The sequence below is a fragment of the Protomyctophum bolini genome (genome assembly GCF_963924005.1).
Source record: "Protomyctophum bolini genome assembly, chromosome: 9".
Classification (NCBI taxonomy): Eukaryota; Metazoa; Chordata; class Actinopteri; order Myctophiformes; family Myctophidae; genus Protomyctophum; species Protomyctophum bolini.
Genome location: NC_137870.1, coordinates 13,590,233 through 13,613,333, shown reverse-complemented (window position 1 = coordinate 13,613,333; position 23,101 = coordinate 13,590,233). Strand labels below are relative to the sequence as shown.

At 41.8% G+C, this 23,101-nt stretch overlaps 1 protein-coding gene across 1 annotated transcript in view; it reads right to left on the bottom strand.

Annotated features, from left to right (window-relative positions):
* The window catches only part of pik3cb (phosphatidylinositol-4,5-bisphosphate 3-kinase, catalytic subunit beta), a 100,575-nt gene extending 84,540 nt beyond the window's left edge, over positions 1-16,035 (bottom strand). Inside the window, exon 1 of the mRNA XM_080772553.1 lies at positions 15,663-16,035. The gene's annotated coding sequence lies outside the window, so the exon portion shown is untranslated. The remainder of the gene's footprint in view (positions 1-15,662) is intronic.
* Positions 16,036-23,101: the final 7,066 nt, after the last annotated feature.

Genomic DNA, 23,101 nt, shown 5'->3' with positions numbered 1-23,101 from the left:
GGACAGTCTAAAACAGTAATTCCACTTCAGCATTCTGAAGTTATGAAGTCAGAACGGCTCTCACAAATACTACAATGTAAGGATTAAGGACACACCCACACGGCCCCTATACCTACAGTACCACTGAGGAAGGTCATGAGCGTGAGTCATGGGAGAACAACAGTCATTGGTCCGCACACTCCCCAAGCCTGTCCCCAATGAACAGCTCACACTCCAACTAGGCCACACAGTCACATTAACCACTTAAGCAATACTATTTTCAGAAAATATTACTACAACAACAATAATAATACTGCAAACAGCGGGGTGAGGTATGCCTGAATGCATTCATCTGAGTGGAAATTTCAGGGAACAACTTCAAAAGACATGTTTTTTGAGGGATGCCACCTCAGAGTCCTACAGTACATTAACTTCTAACATGTAGAAAGATAGGCTTGTTGTAGGAGAAGGTCCTAAAGTGCCAGTTGGCTGCAGATATAAATCCACCCCCTGTGAGACAGAGATCCTGTCCTAATACTAACTCATTGTCTTTTAGCTTGGTCACAACAAGGGATGACACAGCCCTGAGGCATGGTCCGATGGCACTGATGTATTAGTGTGCATGCATGTGTGTGTGTGTGTGTGTGCACGCGCGCGTGTGTGTGTGCCTTCGTGTGTGTTGTTTTCCCATCAATGGCATTGCTGTCTAAAATCCCGAACCACACTTGGTATAATTATCACCGTTATTTGCATTTGTGGCACTAGTCTAACGTTTTGCATGGGAACAAATCCGATCGTCTTAACACACCCCTCACCAACCTTAATCTGGTCATCTTAACGAATGCTATGTCTAACCAATGCTATGCCTATGTCTAACCAAAGTATGCCTCCCCCTCAGGGTAACCCACAGCATGAGCTCAATGATAAAGACTTAAATGTAGCAATTACGAGTGGCAAATAATAATAATACAAAAATTACACAACACAAATAAACATACAAACGTACACAGAGGAATGTGACAAAACCTTGTTTGGCTTCAGGGCGAGACACTACATTAGACCATGCGTCAATCACTGACACAGCGATGACAAAAGAGCATTGTGTCTGTCGGAAAATACAATATACACCCACATGTTGACATTCAGACACACACACACACACACACACACACACACACACACACACACACACACATCTGTGATGCAAGCAAGGCAAGTTTGAAGTAGGGCGGGGTGATATCTAAAAAGAAAAAACTAATATCACGATTTTGAGTAACCGACGATATTTATCGTGCATCCCGATGCACCACGATTCAGACTACGTGGCTTACTGTACGCGTGCGGTTAAGGATAGGGTTAGTAATGCGGGCGGTTACTTTTTACTTTTATATACATTCTTTACTATTACAGTCTTTGTACCTTTATTGTCTCTGTTTTTGTTTTCTGTTTTTGTCTTTGTTTTTGTATTCTGTATGTGTGTGTGTGCTACCATTTCTCTATATACACTTTGCGTATATACACTATATCCTAGCATCTGTCTGCTGTCTCTACAGGGGAGAAGAGGGGGGGGGGGGGGAAGAAAAATGAACTCTTTTGACTGAATCGCCTGTCTGTATTTGACCTGTAAAAAGGAATAAAAACAAATAATATAAAAAAAAGTAATGCAGGCTAGTCGGAATGGTGGTGCGTTGGAATAGCCTGAAATCTTTGCCATTTAAAAAATATATACTTATCAGTTATAGATTCTATATCGTTTGATTATTTATTGTTATTTTTTTTACAATTTCAGCCCACTGTTGAAAACACTAGGTTTTGGCTGTCTGTTTGGCAGCTCAAAAGGGGGAAAACAAAGGTGCGGTGTAAACTGAATGTTCAATTTGTTCATCATGTTTGTACTATGAATAAAAATATAAAAAATAAAATATTTAAAACAGGGCTTAAAAAGAAAATATTACGATAACATATCACATTAATCACAATATCCTATAAATATGAAATTATGAATATATTGGCCCAGCCCTAGTTTGTGAAGTATACCATTTATTCCTCATGAAAGTGAGACTTTTCAGTCCGTGTATGAGACCGCCAACGACCTTTAACCTCTTCTTTCTCTTTTTGTAGTACATATTGTCAGACTGCCCGCAGGTGGGCACTGTGTGTCTGATTTCCCTTGGATGCTGTAAATCAGTTACCTTCGGCCTGACTGACTGAACAAAGGTTCATCTCAGTGAAAAGAGACACACACACACACACAGACACACAGACACACACAGACACACACACACACACACACACACACACACACACACACACGCACACACACGAGAATGGGAACTGAAAGAGAGATGACAGATGCAGTGGCTACAAGCCTACAATCCTAATTAAATTATCAGTCATCATCAAGAGTCCCAAAAAAGGGAATGATTCCATAATTACAACACAGACATTGGGGCTGTGAACATGACGATGATGTAGTCGGCTGAAAATAGAAATGCAGAAACAGACCTCGCAAGGAACAGGAAACAGGAGCTAGAGCGAAAAGGAGGGAGAGAGAGAGGGAGAATACAGAGATACAAATGGACAGTGGAAGAGAGCTACAGGGGGTGCAAGGAAAGACTACAAAATGGTCTCTGTCGACTGGAAATCTCATATCTCCAAAACGGTTACCTTTTGGATTGGATTTCAAATTCAAAAATAGAAAAAGTATACGATCTACTTCTACAAGCTCAAAACGCATTGCTTCGCTCCATGTTAGGGCCACAATGAATGGAAACTATAGGACCACAATGGAAACAACAGGTGGGACTGCCCAGAACTCTGAAGTCCCGTTAGACCGCTCCCGTGCTTCCGGTTATGTTTAGGGTTAGTAATTTCGGAACATTGTGTCACCCTTTTTAGCCTTAATGCCCGTTTACATTTCTGACTAGTAAGTATTCAATCAAACAGCTTCTGAAAAACTGAAGGTTTTGAGGCATGCACAAGGACAGGAGGACAATGTCAATGTGAGAAGCAAGTCCTTTACATGCAAATTAATTTGATTACAATCAGATTTGGGTAATACGATGATTATCATGTTTTGCAAACACCTTGTTCACATGATAAGCATATTATCGTATTACCGTCCGTACTAACCAGTTGAATTAAGGTCAAAATCAGCAGATCTAGATTTCTTATCAATCTTTTGAGGTAAGCCCGTTTTATACCTTTATCAACACAACGTTAAATCCGGCATTATTCTGACATGCATTCACCACCATCTGATTTCTTTTGGCTTTTGATTCTACGCCAAGAAGGTCACAAAATGGACATGATGCAAAGCAGTGTTCATACATACAAAACAGCATGGTTGGTTTGGTTAGAGGAAGTGGAAAAAGCAAATTAAACACATTTGTTGGGGTCACAGGCGCCAACGGTGAACTTGCGCTAAGGTGCGCTGTCAATTCATAATGCAAAAACAATAGGTGAAGAACAATGAGGTGCTAAAATGATGCTTCCCGTGTCACACATCCTTCCAGTCATTAAAGGGAAACATTACCTCAACATTGCCTCTAAATATCTGTAGTAGGGCTAAAAGGCCATTAACAACCATGACACTGAACATTTTTCTGTGTGCCTGACTGTGAAATACCACTGAAGTTGTACTGAAAAATCTACCCCAGCGATGTCACTGGGATATAATCCATAAATGTAGAAACTACAACCGTTTCTTTGTGGTTTTTAATCGACCCTTCACTTATGTTGTTAATGTTAACCCATGAAGACCTGAGGCCGATAGATCAGTAGTTCCAACACTTTCAAGATTATTCAAAAATAATGTAAAATAGCAGATGTACAAGCTCACAGCGTTTTTGAATATGCAACACTAAAATGACACAAATGCCTTCCAGGTTCTGAATGGGTTCAAATGTGATATCTTAGGTTCAGAAAATATGAAAACGTTGATGTAACTGATGCCATATACCATTTGCACACGCCAGGTCAGTGCTTTCTTGCCAAATGCATAATCGGATTATAGTAACACAGAACGGCAGAAACGGGAAGAGATTGCAATTATGCACAATTGCACATCAGTATATTCCTAATACAAGAAACGTTTTGGACGTTTTAAACAAGTTGATTAGGGATGTGTAATCGGGGACAAAATTGGGTGATCAGTTATGGTTAAGGTTAGGTTAAAGGGATATGGAATGAATGTAAATCAATGCAACTCAAAGATTTGTTTAAAAAAAAAAACACATGTGTGAATTATGCATTCCAGAGTGTTTGTGTCATTAGCAGGCGCAGACAGGCAGACAGGGGTCTTCGGGAATGTTGCTATGGCAATGCAGCATGGAGTTTTGTGCTGTCTCGGATTACAGAGAGGCTGGAGCCCCTAGGCTTGTTCACCCTTAACACAGCACGTGAAACTACTCCCAACCTTCTACAGATACCCACGTCACAGTATCTCATCAGGTTTTTCATGCCTTTGTCTCGTTCCCCATTTTTTATCATGTCTTCGTGAAATGGCCCGCTCAGCAATATCGACTGCCAAATAATTGTCCCAGCCCTCCACTTAGTCATCGTCTACCCAGTGAGAATTTTCTCATCAATCTAAACTTCACACCATCCTTAAACTCCCCATAGATCCCAAATCTTTAATATTATAATTAATTAAAAATCACATCACTCAATTAAATTGAACAAAATGCCTGGGAATGGACCTGGAGGTCCATTCCCACAACGCAATTTGTTCAACGTCTCTGTATTCCTGAGATGACGCATTATATACTTTTGACCTTGGCCTGGATTGTGTCCTTTGTCTTTTTGATTAAAATTTTAATCATGTCTTCGGAAGCCAACTGATCATTCTTGTGAGACTTATGAAAATGCGACCAGCATTTGATTTTCACTTTGACCTTGATTGTGCGATACCCTTCGATCTTGTCAAAACCAATTATAATCATTTTAGGGGCAGCCTATTGATCATTCCCTCAAAGTTTCATGAAAGTTATTTTGTTGACAGACAGGATACCCTTCCATGCATTGGTACCCGCAGAGTAATAAGTAGGAGGAAGAACATGGGATAATTATTACAGATAAATCTTGGGGGCACGCCTTTGATGGGGTGAATAGTAGCTCTTCACCCATCTGAGTGGCCAGATGGATGGGCAGCATGCATTTTCAGAGCATGTTTATTTTAATGATCAAACGATTGCGTTCCCAGCTTGGATCAATGGAACTAACATAGTATACTTTAAGTTCCTCTTTGGTGGTATCCGAATGACAACACCAAGGCGTTAAAGAAACAATACCATGTAGGCATGTACTCTATTGTGCTGAATATAAGACTGTTTGTTTCCAATGGAAATATCCTAATCTTGAAAAATGGGGGGTCGTCTTATAATCAGAGTCGTCTTAGGGCCGATTCATACTCCTATTTTACCGCTGGTTCGGCGCTGTAGTGCCGAAATGATTTCGGCTCGTCAGACATTTTCAGTAGCACCGAAGAGCTGACTTTAGGACGGTACCCGTACCCGCCCCCCCGAACCTCAAATGATGTCACATTGTAGGCTCTACAGAGCTGAACCGACTTTTATTCGGCTCTAAAATAGGAGTATGAATCGGCCCTTATATTCGGCACAATACGGTATATATTTTGTTTTATATTCATGTTATTGTTTTGTCCATTATTTGGGGAGCCACTTACAGTATGCTCACGGCCCACCAGTGGGCACCAGCCCACAGGTTGGGAATGAGTACAGTAATATTGATTTCTGCCACCTTACTGGCACACAGAAGGAATCTCCAGGACTAGAAACCAGCTAATCCCCCAAAGACATCACTCTGGCTCAATTATTTAATACTAGATAATAGAAAATGAAATGAACACGAATAGGAATAAAGTCAGAACAATTAAGTCGTCCTCGGATTCCTTGTCGTCTGATTTTGCTAACTTGTAAACCTCACCAGAATCATATTAAAGCCAATTAGGCATGTGGCTATGCCATCAAATTGCATCAATAACAGTCCATTTTAGCGATCAATATAGTAAGTTACCATGTGATTGTGCGTAGTTTGTGAATGACTCATAATGCTGTGTTCAGTGGAAAAAGGAGCTCCATACAGGCTGGCTGATTGTGGGCCATTCATTTGGAAAGTGAAGCGATCTTTATAAATACTACTCCAATAACAACAAAAGTGCTTCACAATAACACTGTTGGTGTAAGTGCAGTATACAAGAGACTTGCTGAGAAAATACATATTTCACTTTCACTTCCCCAGGCATTTCATGTTGCAGCTTTCATCATCAAAGGTAGTTCTCTTTTGTGATGTCATGCACATGTAGACACCTCCAAGAAGCACTTCTGATAACTATTACTAGCACGCTGTAAATGTGTACAGAAAAAGCCTTGGCGTGGCCAATAATATGTGGTCAAAAGATTGCCATCTCTCAGTACTTTCCCTCAGCCGTGTATGACTATACCCTTGTACTGTATGCTCCCTGCCTCCGATCCTTCCTCCCTGCTTACCATTATCTCCCTCCTTCTCCCCTCCTGCATTCCTTGGCAGGCCACGGCCTGTCAGGCAAGAAGGGCACTCACCTCTCACTTTCTACTACACTCATATATACAACTTTACCCTTTCAACATATGGTGGGACTGCAATGTATAGCCAAGTTAAGCTTAGTGCCAGGCAACACGTAGATTATTAGAGATTAGATATTGTATATCTTGATATTGTGATATATGCATAAGTGTTGTTTTTTTTCCTATCACATAAGCTATTTTACTTTGAATAAATGAAGATTATATTCATGAATATTAACCTCACAATTTAAGTCTGAATTATACTCTTCTACATCGCCCTATGCACCACAAATAACATATTTTAACTAAGAGAAAGGTGTTGCAGTGAGTCTAGGTCGGAGGTTATTATGGTGAGCTACATGTTTGAACAACATATGAATTAGCCATTATTCATGCAGTGAATCCAATAGTATGCATTCTTTTTGCTCAATTCAAAAAAGGAGAGGTTGAATGGCACAGTGAGAGAACACACAGCTTGGCATACACACACTGGGAACATATATGCAAGCACACACATGCACACACACATACTGTACACAGTTACACACACAAACCCAGTAACCCACACCCCATTCCTGGCTTCCTTACAAATAAGTTCAGGAGAAGATATTACGCAAGAGCTTCAACTGTAGTCATTCATCATTCTAGTTCTAGTAGTAGGCCTACCGTTTGATTGTGTGCATTTCTTAGACCTTTGCTTTGGCATAAACGTACTAATGTATATATATATAGTGTAAAAGGCCTTTCAAAAGTGATAGAACGCGCCACCTATAGTTCATTTTCAATGAGACCTGCGTTTTTGTGCGGAGCACTGGGGAGCAGTTGCGGTGCGACAACGCAAGCGTATTTACGTGCTTGTTTCGTGCACACGCCCGCGACTCACCAGACCTGGATACTGTTTAGCTTTTTTTGTTGTGCCCCTTTTGAGCTGACCTGGAGGAGACCCGTCGTTGATCCAGGCAACAACGCCTGCATTCCTCGCTTCCCGTTTGAAAGGCCCTGAAAGCAAACTAAATTGAATTGAGAGAGACAGAGACCGATTCATACCACCGTTTCAGGTAAGTAAAAACAGAGAAATGTGTACGGGTGAGCGGTGAGTCTCTTATCACCGCGGCGTGATGTCATGCTGTAGTTTTCGGTGGTCACCTTATCACCTAAAAGTACACATTCTGTCAATCACTCCCTCACCACACTGATGTAATATGTGGCTGTCAAGTGGCTCCGTTTGAGGCCTCCAACAGAGAGCAAGTAATCAGCGAGACAGAGATGGAGAGAGGTTGATAGAACGAGAGCACAGTGAACAAGAAACTACTATTTACCTAAGCTATTACTATCAAAAGGTGTCATAGAATTATATAGATTGTGTCATCTCTAGGCTAGCAAAATCTGCCGTGTCAAATCTGCCATTTTTAATCCATTTTGACCTGAAGACGATTCAACAAATGCCTTCTGCATTTCATGTCATGAAAGGTGCTATACAAATTAAGTTTTTAAGTTATTTTTTATTCTAAATCATGACAGTTTTCTGAAAAAGCTATGTTTCCATGTCAGTCGTTATTCGATTTTTCAAAACACCAAAAGGTTCCCGCCCAAAATGGGTTAAGTATATTTTAATTTAAAACTCTTTATAGTGTTCATGTTTATGTGCCTCCATTTGTCATAGCTGACTTAACACTTTTTACTGTGCAAAAAATGTTCTGGCACATGGCTGATTATCACAGCTTTGGTGAGTTAGCTATAGCAATAAGCTCTATAGCTAAGCTAGGGCTTACTGTGCTCTGCCTCTGCTCAGCATTCCAGAAAGCTTCTAATTAGGGTTGCCAACTGTCCCTTGAAATATGGAACCATCCCTTATTTGGAAACTAAAAGATGTGTCCCTGGCCTTATTGAACTGATAAGGGACACACTTTGTACAGCTCATATACAGTACAGAGTTGAACTTGTCTCTGCACTGAACTTGTCTCAGTGGCTGTTAATGATACGCGTGTCATTCTTGTTTACCATTTTTAAAAGCGTTTTTAAATATTCTTTTGAACAATATTTTAAACAAAAGTAAAATATGGCTACTAAGTTTAGGGATGAGGTGTAAGGCAAGATAGGGCCCCTAATCTCTTTTCCAAAACCTACAAGCTCTTAACCAATCTACAAGCTCTGCAATTATTTTTATTTTGGCTACATATTCTCCCGACAATATGGATGCTGGGGTTCTAGTGGTTAATATAGGCGGCTGTTTTGACGTGCGGCGTTCGCAGACGGTGTGTGTAGGGCTTGACTTGGCTGTTCTGCTGTTGCTTGCTCTACCTTTACCTGCCGCTCCACATGAAGCCATCATCACTCTGTCCACATCCACGCTGTCTTTCTCTATCCCTTTCCTTACATCCTAGATTAGACCACATTCTGGTTTTATTGCGTAATTCGGAGAAAGAATTAGAGTGACCCTGTTTGACCGTTGGACTTGGTCAGGGAAGTCGGGATATAGACATTTTCTGAGCCAGTTACACAACTTTGTTACCGAAACAGTGAACACTAATTTAGATTCTTCATTCATCCTTGCCCAGTTCCTTGGGAGAGGCCTGCTTTGGGAGTAAATCTGGCTCAGAGTAAATAGCTGCATTGTCGGCTGTGTGTGTGTGTGTGTGTGTGTGTGTGTGTGTGTGTGTGTGTGTGTGTGTAAACTGACGTCAGCTAGCCTTATCACCAGTGTTCTCCAACTTTACCTCAGGGGAGGGCTTGAGAGCAAACCCCACCCAGTGTGGTCATTGATCAACCAGAGCCTCTGTCTGATGCATAGACTGGGCTAAAAGCATATTGAAACTTCATGGCGGCACTAGGGGTGACCAACCGATAGCCGTTAGCCGTTAACCGTTTATTAATTTGTTTACCGACAACACTAACGGCTAATGGTTCACCGATAAAAAAAATAAAATATTTTGAAGCGCCGAGAGCGGGCACCGCGGCCAAAACACCAAGCACACGCACACGCACACACACACACAAACACACACGCACACCCCCTCTTTCCACCTTTACTGTCAGTGCAACCACGCATGTGCCGTGACTTACTTCCCCCAAAACAAAAACACCAACGCAACTGCATGAAGTACTAGTTGTAACGGACCCCGGGATGGTCAAACTTTTATTGTGAAGGGGTTCCTGCCATGTTGGGTCTTACAGACCTTATTTGACTAGTTTCCTGTTCAAACTTCAGGAGCACATCAATGGGCACTGATGGGTTGATGAAGTTCACCTGTTGTGCTGCCGACGCCCAGCATGGTGCTGCAGATAGCAGGAGTAGACAAAAAAAGGGCCTCAGTGGTAGAGGAGCGAGAACTGCATCACTATGGGACCAGTACACAAAGTTTGGTCAAGGCTTATCATTGGAAAGGAAGGCCAATGGAAAGGACTGACGGTCAAAAGCTGAACAAATTATGGACACAAAGCAGTGAAGCACATGCCACTTTAGCACCCAGCTGGAAAGGGGATAAGGTGATTCTCTTTTAATGTTTACTTGGTCTGACTGGGTCTTATTCTTGAGTGGTTCGTGGTTTATTGTCTGAGGTTTATTGTGGTGGTTTTCATATGGCATTTTGATATGGTAGTTTAAGCTATAGTATATTGTATGGGATATACATGTAATTATATGGTTTATTGGAACTTGTTTGTTATACTGATTGATGAGATGTTGGATACTGGATGTTTATTGATGCATTTGTATGCCTTTTCTCTTCAGTTCTACGTTGATTTAATAAAGAAACTTCAAAATCATCAGTTCAGTCTTCAACCTTTTCATGGCCAGCTGGGTCCGCTACAGTAGAACTTTACCCGGATCATCTCTACATTCTACAAACCATGGAGGCCTGCTGCCTACAGTACACCTGCAATAAAATGGACCTCTCACTCCAAGGCATCTGAGCTCAACCACACTCTTCAATCTTACACACGGTCAGGAAACAAAGAATGACTATACGGAAAGTGAACAGTGAATTCAACTTTTATAATGATGGACATTTACATTTTGAGCATATTTAAATTGCATAGGCTCTAAGGAAGGTTACATTTTTCTGCTATTAAGGTTTGCAAATGCAAAGGTTAAGTGTTTGTTTTGTTCATTTGCAATACAATGATCTATGGAAATATGAGTTTACTGTGCTACATTAATCCTGTAATTTAAGGTATATTTAGTCGTTTACAAAATGGCAGACCATACAGATTCCGAGGTTGAGCAGAAATTGAAAAGTATTTTTGACCTATATGAACATTGGAAAATGGCAGCACGAGTAGTAAAGAAACAGTTAAGGTCCAGCGTTACAGAGAGGGACCCAAGACTTCTCCTTTACACCTTGGAGAAGAGTAAAGACATTTTTGAACTGTATGGTGAAATCCGGCAGAAATGCATCACACCACCTGATGGTCTACGAGGCCGAGTGGCTTTATGTGAATGCGCTTCAAGAGATTTTTTCAAAGTTGTTGCTGAGAATATGGTCAATGGAAAGTTTTACGGAATGGAAGTGCATAATTATTTTCATGAAAAGTTTAGTTATGATTCCTTTCACTCCAAAGCCTCATGGACAACAGAGTATGAAATGATACGTGAGCAGAAAAAGAAGGAAGAACTGGAGCAGCTAACGGCAACAAGACAAGTGGAAGAGCAGAAAAAGAAGGAAGAACTGGAGCAGCTAAAGGCAACAAGACAAGTGGAAGAGCAGAAAAAGAAGGAAGAACTGGAGCAGCTAAAGGCCACAGAGGAGAGAGAGCAGCAGAGGAGGCTCCAGGCTGCCGCACAGGAGCGGGAGCAGCAGAGGAGGCTCCAGGCTGCCGCACAGGAGCGGGAGCAGCAGAGGAGGCTCCAGGCTGCCACAGAGGAGAGAGAGCAGCAGAGGAGGCTCCAGGCTGCCGCACAGGAGCAGCAAAGGAAGCGCCAGGCTGCCGCACAGGAGCGGGAGCAGCAAAGGAAGCTCCAGGCTGTCAGAGGAGCAACAAAAGGAGATCCACCACTGCCAGACACAACAGCCAGGTCGTGTGCTCTGGATCGCAAGGAAGAAAAGGTCATCGAGGAACAGCTGGAAGTGAATGAGGGAGTGGCAGCAGGGAGGACCAAAGACTCAGCCCAGCAGGGTGCATCGGCCCTGGCCTCAGATCCCAAGAGGCCAGGGGATTCAGTTGGAGCTGGTGTTCTGCAGGTCGGAGGGGCCGAGCCTCATGCCATCCCTCAGAATCAAGTTCAATCTGAGGGCCAGGCCCCCAAAGCAGGGGCTGCCAAGGAAGACACCCTGACTGCTTTAGTAGCGACACGAGCAGCTAGAGGAGCACCACTGCAACGAGGACAACAACCAGATGACGTACAGGCAACCGTACCCATGGTGGGAGGAGGAATCATGGTGGGAGAAGGGTGGTTCAGATTATTGCTACCTATTGTGAAAATCTTAAATGCGTCCGGGGTCACATGATTTTTATGTAAAAATAAATTGTAACTTTTAACTTTATCTAAAGGGTTTTAAAAATCACTTATTTTTGGTGGGAGTGTAACGGACCCCGGGATGGTCAAACTTTTATTGTGAAGGGGTTCCTGCCATGTTGGGTCTTACAGACCTTATTTGACTAGTTTCCTGTTCAAACTTCAGGAGCACATCAATGGGCACTGATGGGTTGATGAAGTTCACCTGTTGTGCTGCCGACGCCCAGCATGGTGCTGCAGATAGCAGGAGTAGACAAAAAAAGGGCCTCAGTGGTAGAGGAGCGAGAACTGCATCACTATGGGACCAGTACACAAAGTTTGGTCAAGGCTTATCATTGGAAAGGAAGGCCAATGGAAAGGACTGACGGTCAAAAGCTGAACAAATTATGGACACAAAGCAGTGAAGCACATGCCACTTTAGCACCCAGCTGGAAAGGGGATAAGGTGATTCTCTTTTAATGTTTACTTGGTCTGACTGGGTCTTATTCTTGAGTGGTTCGTGGTTTATTGTCTGAGGTTTATTGTGGTGGTTTTCATATGGCATTTTGATATGGTAGTTTAAGCTATAGTATATTGTATGGGATATACATGTAATTATATGGTTTATTGGAACTTGTTTGTTATACTGATTGATGAGATGTTGGATACTGGATGTTTATTGATGCATTTGTATGCCTTTTCTCTTCAGTTCTACGTTGATTTAATAAAGAAACTTCAAAATCATCAGTTCAGTCTTCAACCTTTTCATGGCCAGCTGGGTCCGCTACACTAGTGGACTGTGGAAGCAGGAGGGAAAAAGAAAAAAAGACGAAAACACACACAGCATTGCGCGCCCGCAGATCTGCCCTTCATGCAACGAACGTTGGTTCCTTAAACGGCAGATCTGTCGTTTTATGGATCATAGAACGAACGTACCTGTATGCTGTTAGCTTGTTGCTAACGGGACCCCCCCCCCCCCCCTCTCTCTCTCTCTCTCTCTCTCTCTCTCTCTCTCTCTCTCTCTCTCTGACGTTCTCTCTCTCTCGCTCGCGCGCGTTAGAGAGACGTCTTTCTCTCTCTCTCTCTCTCGCTCTCTCTCTCTCTAATCCTTCCTGAACGGTCCGCGATACATATGTGCGGATAGAAGACTGTAGCCTACGCACTAGTGCACTGATTGACAGCAGGCCGCGTGTAAACGGTGTATTTGTCTATTTTTAATGCGCAAAACAGCGCTTTTTTTCCCTTAACGGTTAACGGCTAATTAGCCGGCAAGTCCTGGCGGTAACCGGTTAATACAATCTTTCCATTTGGTCATCCCTAGGCGGCACCTGTCAGTGGGGAATGTTGGGCGGGAGGAGTACGATGAAAGCTCTACGTCCTCGCGGTGGGGGCTCCTCACTGGCAGGATAGCAGTGACGACATAAACGTAGATGTGTGTGGGGAGGAATTCATTGGCATAACGACTAAATTGGGGAGAAAAAGGTAACTGGCTAGTGGCTACTCTAATTATTAAAATAAATAAAAGAACAAATATTCACACAATGTTTAGCCCAAAAGGAATGTATAAGTTTGAAGGGCCATTATATTTGTAATGGTTATGGGGTGAACTGTGCCATCCACTTGACAGAAACTATGCTTTCATAGTTATAGTGCAAATGGCCCTTTAGATGTGTTTTAAGCCGACACTGTGTTGATACTGTATAACTGTTGCGTCTGCGTGATATTACTGTTCAAGTGTCATGCGATGCATTTCTGAGATACAAATCCAAGAGAGTAGAGAAAGAGAGAGAGAGAGAGAGAGGACTTGAGCCGAGTAAAAGTGCTCTTTAAATCAGATTGTGACTGTTTGTGTTACAGTATACACTTAACACATTTGTGTTGAGTGTGTTAAGTGTATACACAAACAAATTTGTGAGCCCCACGGGCCCACCACACTTTCACATGACTGTGAGAAATGCTCCATTCATCTCTCCAGTCACACAACCCCTACCCTCCCACCTAGAACCTGTAGGTCAGACACACACACACACACACACACACCCAGCCGTACTGCGAGTCTGCGACCGGCTGTGTATATATGGATGTCGGTGTCCTCCAACAGCCACTATTGGTGATGTAACTAAGGTACGTTTCAAGGTTGGTATCAGGTCAATAACGGGTCAAAAGGATTTAGAATAGCAGAGCTCTAGGACTCAGAGCAGCAGTCGTACCCGGACAGAGAGCTCTATAGGGACTCAGAGCAGCAGTCGTACAGCAGTGGTGAGCGCACCTCATGAAGTGCTCTGCTTGTGCAAGTTGTAATTGTTTCAATAGACATACATGGGGCTGGGCTAATGAACAGCACATCATTCTACAATAATCTATCTGTATGCATCTATCCCACATCTACCCGACCCACATGCAGTCTCCCCAGTCCCCACAGAAAAGCTCCAGTCCCCACAAAAAAGCTCCAGCCCCCCCCCCCGGGTTGCGAACCCAGGACCTTCTTGTTGTGGAGGAAACAGTGCTAACTGCTGAGGCACCATTGTGGTGGTAGTTGTTCTCTGTGCATACTGTACACTAAGCCTTCTGTACCATGAAAGACAGACAAGCCATTTCAGAGCTCAAGCCAAGGGCAGTTTCTGTTGGCTTGAATAGAGAGAGGAAGGACTTTCAAGGAAAACTCACGAGGCTGTGTGGGTGGACACACACACACACACACACACACACACACACCTTAGTAGTATGCCTCTATCTCCTGTGTGTTACTTGAAAGATTGACAACTAGCTGTGATGAACCCAAACATTCAGCATGCTCAAAAAACCTGCACCCAAACACTAGTCATCTTTGGATATATATACCAAGAATATGATATGATTAAAAAAACTACCCTTTGAATAACTAATAAGCTATAATTGGATAATATAAGGTTAGGTTTTCTAATTGTTTGAGGTGTGACATGCTTACACGTATGAATTATAATCTTCAGGAATGCATAACCTATGCTGTGAAACGTATCAGGAATCTGGCTGTTTGAAAGAAATTAACTTCTTTTCACATCCTAAACAAATACCGCGGGTCCATTGACCTGCGCCTCAGTTCAGACTTCAGAGACCTCATTCGTGTGCACTGCAGGCTACAACAACTCGGTACTGTCTGTAGTGACAGACTGCTGCCATTGCCAACATTTCAATCAGTTATATTCGAAAATGTGACTGTCACACACACACACACACACACACACGCACACACACACAGAGAGAGAGAGAGAGAGAGAGAGAGAGAGAGAGCTGGGAAGACTGAGCACAGAAGTCTGCACCAAATATTCACAAATTCGACTATAATTGCCATTAATGTACAATGTTGAGTCCAAGTTTAGAGAGTGCAGTCATTGTTGCCAAAATTAGGAAATTGGCGTTTTTGTTTTAAATACAAATAAGCGGAAGAAACGAAGACAACAAAGTCATCGTTACCTAACCCGAGTGTGATAGCAACAACATACCATGCAACTGCAAGTCACAAGTGAAGGACAGGACCTGCTGGGATACATTGTATTGTAGACTGTAATCACTGTATTGTAGTCTACAATATCCCAGCAGGTCCCAATCAAGCGACAGACAGCAATGAACACACACACACACACACACACACACACACACACACACACACACACACCGGGGGTCCTGGGGGACTTAATTCTTACCCTTTAGTCCGTAGTCTGCGGCTTCAACTTGAAGAACCGAACCGACAAGTGTATATAAATATCAACGCGGAACGCAGCCAGGAGAGGAACAAGTTGACAATCTGACGGTAAGTAAGACTTGAGCAGGTCTTGGTGTAAAATAAATAAAATAAGCAGTTCGACAGCCAGCCAGGGAGGAATCAATCCACTAGTGTCCACTCGCCCTGCGGGACGAGAGAGAGAGAGAGAGGGAGAGCGAGAGAGAGAGAGAGAGAGAGAGAGAGAGGGCGCAGGTGGAGGAGAGATCTGCGGTTGCTTCCTGTTTTTCAGAAGGTGCAACAACCACCACCACGGCACTGACTGACACTCCGCCGCCGTTCCTCGATCCTCTCCAGTCCCCTTCTCTTCTCCTCTGAATGAACTGAACTCCTCTCTGTCTGTCCTCCTCCTCTTTTCTCTCCTCCCCCTACAGACTCGAGTACAGACTACAGTCACAGCCCTGCCTGTCTTGTGTCCTGTGTGTGTCTACTCTCTTGTTCTGCGGCTCTGCCGGCCGGCACGAAAGAAAAATAACTTGTGAGAGCTGTGATTTCACCCGGAAACAGAATGTTCCCACCCCTCCTCGGTCCTCATCCTCACTGCCTGGGAAAAAAGGGGGAAAAAAGCCCAGCGAGTGAGTGGAGTTGCAGAAACATTTTACTGCGATTTGGTGTTTACTAAAGTAGATTTCGAAAATGAATGGCTGGTTGTGCTCCCATTTGTGACTGTTGGTGCCTGAGTGTGGAAAAAAGCGATTGATTGATTGCAATCATTGAATCAATACTTTATTAACAGTTTGCATGGACAAGCACAGAGAAGTACAGTAGGCCTACAATAAAGGATGAATCTAAAGAAAGCCTATATTGGCTTGTTTGTTTCCATGTCACCTCAGCCACAAACCATGGCTTATGCACTCGGACATTTAACTCACCTTATAATATTGGCCAGAGCAATGTGCCCTGATTCATATATCCGTCAAAACAAAGCCTGGCTGTAATGTTGCATTATTGCATACTTGCATTATAGAGAAGAAGGATGATTAGAGTAGGCTACTTGAATGTGAAATATAATGAGCTTTGCTGCCCCCTGGTGGTTAGTGAGGTTTTCATTTGAACTGATTGATTGATTGAGGCCTGTGGCCTTCTTGGGTTGGAGGGCAGTTTTTTAAGTACCTCATCAGTTGTTACTACCAGTAAGACGCCTGAGGGCGAGAAGCGCTGGTGCTTTGCAATGGTGGTCAGATCAACATATACGCCTGGGTGACAGCAGACTGCTGGGCGAGCTCTGGTGCTTTTGCATGGGGTCAACATATTATGGAATGAATTTTGTACTGGCCAGGCCCATATATGGAGAGTGTCTTGAGCGTACAGGGTTTGATTAATTTTTGGGCCTGTTGAGATCTGTAGTTTTTACCGGCTGCCGGGGACGCCTGCACTAATAACTTTGGGGAAGGCCCGTCTAGAGTTTGAATGGACAGGTATCAGTCAAAAGGGAGACATCAAAGAGGAACGATGGATGGGGAAGGATCAGAACCTGTTCTGACATATCCATAGGGTTTGAGGTCAATGTAGTTGCTGGTCAATGTTGATTGCAGCTCGCATTTACTATGACATCAGGGATCTCCATCCCTGATGATGTCACGAGTCACGAGACCTGGGCACCATATAAAGTCTTATCTTTATGGTGCCCTTTAGAAAATGTGGGATAGTTTTGAAATATTGAAATATTTCTTCCCTAATTTAATAGCTTAATAACTATATTTCTTCATTAACTTAATACTAATAGCAAAATGGCCACCATGTGAATATAGTGAATGGCATTTGGTCAAGCAGTCAAGCTATTTATGTGTATAATTGCTTGCATAACCACCAATATGGCATGCAGTATGAGGTTACGTATATTACATATATTTAAGCATAGGCTTATAGCGATTGTTCTGTGACCTATTAGCTGTCACCATGGACCAGATATTATACCTTAGAGTTCTCAAACTCTGCCCGAACCTGACCAGGCCCGGGCCGGGCCTAAAATGTATGTTAATCAGTAGGGCCGGGCCGGCCTCGCAGGCTCCATGAAAATATATATATTGAATTTGTTTATAATAATAAAAATAATAGTTCTGTTCTGTCTGTTTGTGTATTTATCCATTATGAAGATGGTGCTCACTGGCGTTTCACTTTTACTCTGTGTAGAGTTCTCAAATTCTGCACAAACCCGACCAGGCCCGACCCAACGTTTTAGGGCCGGGTTGGGCCTAAAATCTATGCTAATTAGTCGGGGTGGGCCGGGTCTCGGGCCTGATCAGTTAGGGCCCAGTTAGGGCCCAGTTAGGGCTGGGCCTTACTTTTCGGGCCAGATGAGAACTCTATGGACTCCATTTTCGTCACCTTTTTTTTGTACTATTTTGCAAAACATTTTTGAATAGTTAAAATGGCCAGTCTACAAGCTCACAACGTGTCAATGTAGATTGGCTAGTTGAACTATTCAAAAATGTTTTTCAAAATAGTAAAAAAAAAGGCAAAGAAGTTTAGGGATAAGGGGTTTAGCCGTGAGCCCTATACCTGGTGCCTTTTCTTCCAAACCAGTTTAAGTACTATACATGGGTGGCCTTAAGGTGGAGTTGTTGTACCATGTCTGGGAGGACAGCATTCCTCTCTCCTTGTATCCCTTCTAGGCACCTTTTTTGATAGATGCTACATCATGCTAGTTACACTATGCACATCTTGGCTATATATATCTATATCTCAATCAATCAATACTTTATTTCAGACCCAGGGAGATCCATATCACAGAAATATACAGTATAAAACACATACAGTACAGTGGAAAAAGAAAGCAAATAAAAATACACACATAGACAAGTCCAATGCTTCCACAGTTTGGAAGAGAATCTATACAAGCTGTATTCAGGTTTCTCGTGCTCTCTTGCTTACATCGACACCACAGATGACCAGTGTACAGGGATGTGCAATATGCTTTAAAAAGTACGATCTTCACAGGTACAGACAGAGCACATGCTGAACTTGTGACACAGTGTATTTGCTTGAGCATACAGCTTCCTATGTTGTCTAAAAATGTCCCTGTAATATATGCACGATTATGAAATTATGACCGATTCCGATCTGCAGTGTCATGTCTGCCAATACCGATTCTGACCGATTCTGATATTATACAGAGGACCACAATGGAAACAAGCATATATAGGCCCTATAGGGTCGTGGCCCAAAGCTTGTTAATAAAGTATTCAATCAATCAATAAATAGCCTATACTCTTTTCCAAGTGTCACACACGTTACTGCAGTGAAATTTGTTCTCCACATTTGACCCATCTCTTGGAGCGGTGTGCCGCAGCCAAGGAAGGAGCGGTGAGCTGCAGCCGTATACCGCGCTCGGGAATCATTTGATTAGTTGATTTGATTTGACTTGAATGACTACTGAATGAGATGTGTTTGGGTGAGTCGCTTATCACCGCAGCGTGTTATGTTGTAGTTTCCGGTGGTCAAATCATCACCTAAAACTGGAGTATGAATAGGCCTTTAAAGGGTCTGAATACAGTTAATTGTTTACACAACAACACTACTTGAGACACAGTGACCACAGCATAACTCATGTACCAACCCTTGAACCACTTCTGCTACAGTACATTTCCTTATTTACACTCAGATTGCTGTTCTAAAACAACAATTATTTTTCAAAACACTACACACAATTCTCTATATTTGGCACAGTCTTCATGAATACAATCTCATGTGTTCATATTGAACACACCGGATCTTTATTAATGCCACCCTTTCTTTTCAAAATGTTTAGTATAATCACTTAAGCCCTGTTTTATACTTCCTATATACCTTGGCAATTCTTCATAAATTGACGATCTACGAGTTCACAACACGTAGCATTTGTATTGTATTTACCTTTACTTATTGACGCTATTATTTGTTATTGATGCTACAATATTGAGGAACTGAAAACAAAGAATTGTAGACCTACTCTTGTGCATTTGTAGCTGTAACAGCAAAAGTTGGATCTTGAAAATAAAATATTTTGTTATAGCCTATTTGAGTATAAAAAACATTTTGTTTTACAACAGACTACTACATACAGTATGTGCTACACTGAACATGCAACATGCAATACATCAACAAGGCATTCAGTTTTTATCCAGCAATATTATTCTTCCATTTTTCCATTTTGTTTTCTTAGTTTTTTAACCAAAAGCCACACATACACAGTAACAACAGTGCTAATACACATACTCATATTACAAAAATCCCCCCCCCCCAAAAAAAAAGAAAAACCACCAACAACAACAGCAATCTAATATTGTAGTTTAAGAAAACAAATAAACCAAATCTGAATAAAATAAAAATATAAAAGTTTTGAAGGAGTTTGAAGTTGCCTATAGCGTAGCCTACACAACAGATAATCAGGATAATCAGTAGAATAGCCAAAAATGAAGGTCTGCAACTAGCTAAAAAATAGATTAATGACCTTGTTAATGAATTATTTATCTATTACGATTTATTTTAAATCAATTTGTATTGAATTCCAGACTGAGGGAGCAACATTAATAAAAGCCCATTTTCACAATGCCAGGTTTGAGGACAGTTGGTGCTGAGAGCATAACAATAAGTAGATATACTGGTGGATATGCTTACAAAATTAATGGCCTTAATGAAGGATTTCCTTATAAACAAAGGTATGTCAGTGAATAGGTAAATGTGGGATGGTGTGTGAGTGTGTGAGATTTTAACAGAAAATACACATTTCACAAGACATATAAGATTGTTGTTTGTTTGGTTTCATGTGAAGGGTTTTGAGAATACAAGGTATGCTTTCAGAAAACTTTTCTGAAATGTATGCTTTCAGAAAACATTTTATTAAAATAAACTATACATGACATGATTCATTTCAAATAATTTCATATTCCTTTGGTTGTATTTGGTTATACAGCATCATTAAGACATTATTAACAATAACACAGCAGATTTATAATGTGCAGATTGCCTGTTCTATACCAAGCATTGAGTGACTTGCCACCTTCTCATTTCAACTTAACTGCATCTATTTTACTGTGTAACATTTATTTTTCCCATGACACAAGAGGGCAGCACGTGCACAGCAGATGGCTGTGCCCGTCATACAGAGCTCGTTTTGAGTGTTTTGAGGGTTTGCATCACTTGTGAAGAGGGTTAATACTTCCTTCCCATTTCATCACTCTTTGAATGTCAGTTGTCTGACGGATGTCAGTGGTATAGTACACTTGATCCCTACCTGTAGGCATTGGCCTTTTGAAGAATTTTAACAAGCCTGATTAGAACCGGATTGAACCAATAAGGTGGCTCTGTCTGAGAAGTTGTACTGCCCTCAAGCCACAAGAATGTGTCTGACGTATCTTGTCTGTAACACAGAGAGCAAGGTTATGTCATACACTATGACCTATTACAATTTATAAGATAAGTCAGGGGTTAAAGGCACTCCCTTTTAGAACCAACCTCATAACATTCTCATTGTCTTAAATTTGCTAAACACAAGCTGAGCTCAAAGTGAGCGGCCTACGTAATGCAGCCCTGGGTCCAGCATGCTTCCATTACTGAGTTATTCTCCTCTTACTTTATTTAATGTATCCTAACTCAATCCAAACTTGCACTCTGCATAATCTCATCATGGAGCTTGAGCGTGAAATAAAAAGCATATTTGACTTCAAAGGAGACCTCATGTGAATGCGTATAATTATGGATATCAAAATATAATCATTTCTTTAATTGTGAGCCCTTCGCCAAAAGGTATGAAATTGCTTTAAAGAAATGCATTCATGGGGGCTGAAATTGAATTGTTCTGAGATGTGACCCGAGATGTGCCTGGCATGCTGACTTGATTGGGCAGGCAGGCCCTGCAGGGTCAGGCTTAAGGCAAACTTCTCATAGTATTTGTGTATGTAAGCCAATAGTGAGAGGGAATGAGTTCAGAAACATCCTGGCAATACATGTGTTGGAACTTGGCATGCATTTCAACTGGTACAGAACCCAATGGCATAAATGTCTCAATGGCAGCCTCTTTTCATGTAATCATATAGTGCACATTGAATAATTCAGGACTGTGCCTCAAGAACATTAGCTGTCAAATGGCAAAGTGTCTCAGAGAAGTTGGCACTGATTGCGCTCTTTGTTGAGCTATGGGGAAAGAACTATAACAAATTGAGTGAGAAGGTATATGGTATAGCCAAAAAGGTCATTTTCATTGCAAGGAAGGACATCTTAATGGATGTTTGTGGTTTGTGTTATACTGCAATAACTGCAGTGTGGCATGTCTCACACATAATTCCCCATACAGAAGCCAACTTCTGGATATCACTTTATACTAGCATTGAATTACAATATGCACTATATAGAACAGGTGCTGCATGCAGGGCCTTAATGTTTCCTGTGGGAATTTGGTTGCATCTTTGATTAATTGGAATGTTAACACGAAGAGAAGAGTGCTCCTTATTATAGTTTACTTGCAAACCCTGCGGAAGTTTTCTAGGGGGACGAGACGGGAAGAGGTTTAAAAATAGACCCCATCAACGCACGATGGGAAAATAACTGCCATTTAAAGCCCGACAAAGCAATTTAGAGTTCATAATCAAGGGAATGGAAGCGGTTTATCGCATTTCCCGTTACAGTATACAAGCAGGCCAGTTCCGCTATAATCCAGAGGTAAAACACTCACATGACAGATTGTTTGTGAGATATTTTTAAAGGTAGGGCTGGGCCACAGATAAGGGACAACTACATGCTACTCCATATAGACAACAATTAAGTATGGAATTAGAATCATGACATCATGCAGGAAGTTGCTAATCAACTGCATTGGTGCAACGGGCCTGTATACCGGCCAGTAAATGTAGGCCTACGTAGCCTATATGTATATAGCATTCAAGACTATAGCTCTGGATTTAGCAGCTCATGAATCATATATTGTTAAATATTAAATGTAATTGATTGTAAATAGCCTATATGCAGCTTACCAGTGGATCATCTTCCACTGCTGACATCCACCAGAAATGTGGCGGATTTTGCCATTCAAACACCAATTTCCAAAATGTTTAACATAGGCTATAGGTATTGTTTTTACGAGAATGCCAAATAATTTAGTTTCGTTTACACATTATTTGACTTTCCAGCGGTTATACATTTCTGTTGCCCTATATGTCTTTAAGGCATTCTTTTCACCACCTATCCCCCTCTCATGCAAGTAATTGACGTATAAACATAATGTCATAATACCAACTTTGATGAGGCACTATATTTCTTTGTTTTAATAGGTTTTCTTCACAAAATATTATATATATATTTTTTTTCTTTTCTTTTTTCTGCTTTTGAACAACCCAAAATGCAAATCTGATCCACGAAATGTTTTGAACTATTGACAATTGTCTT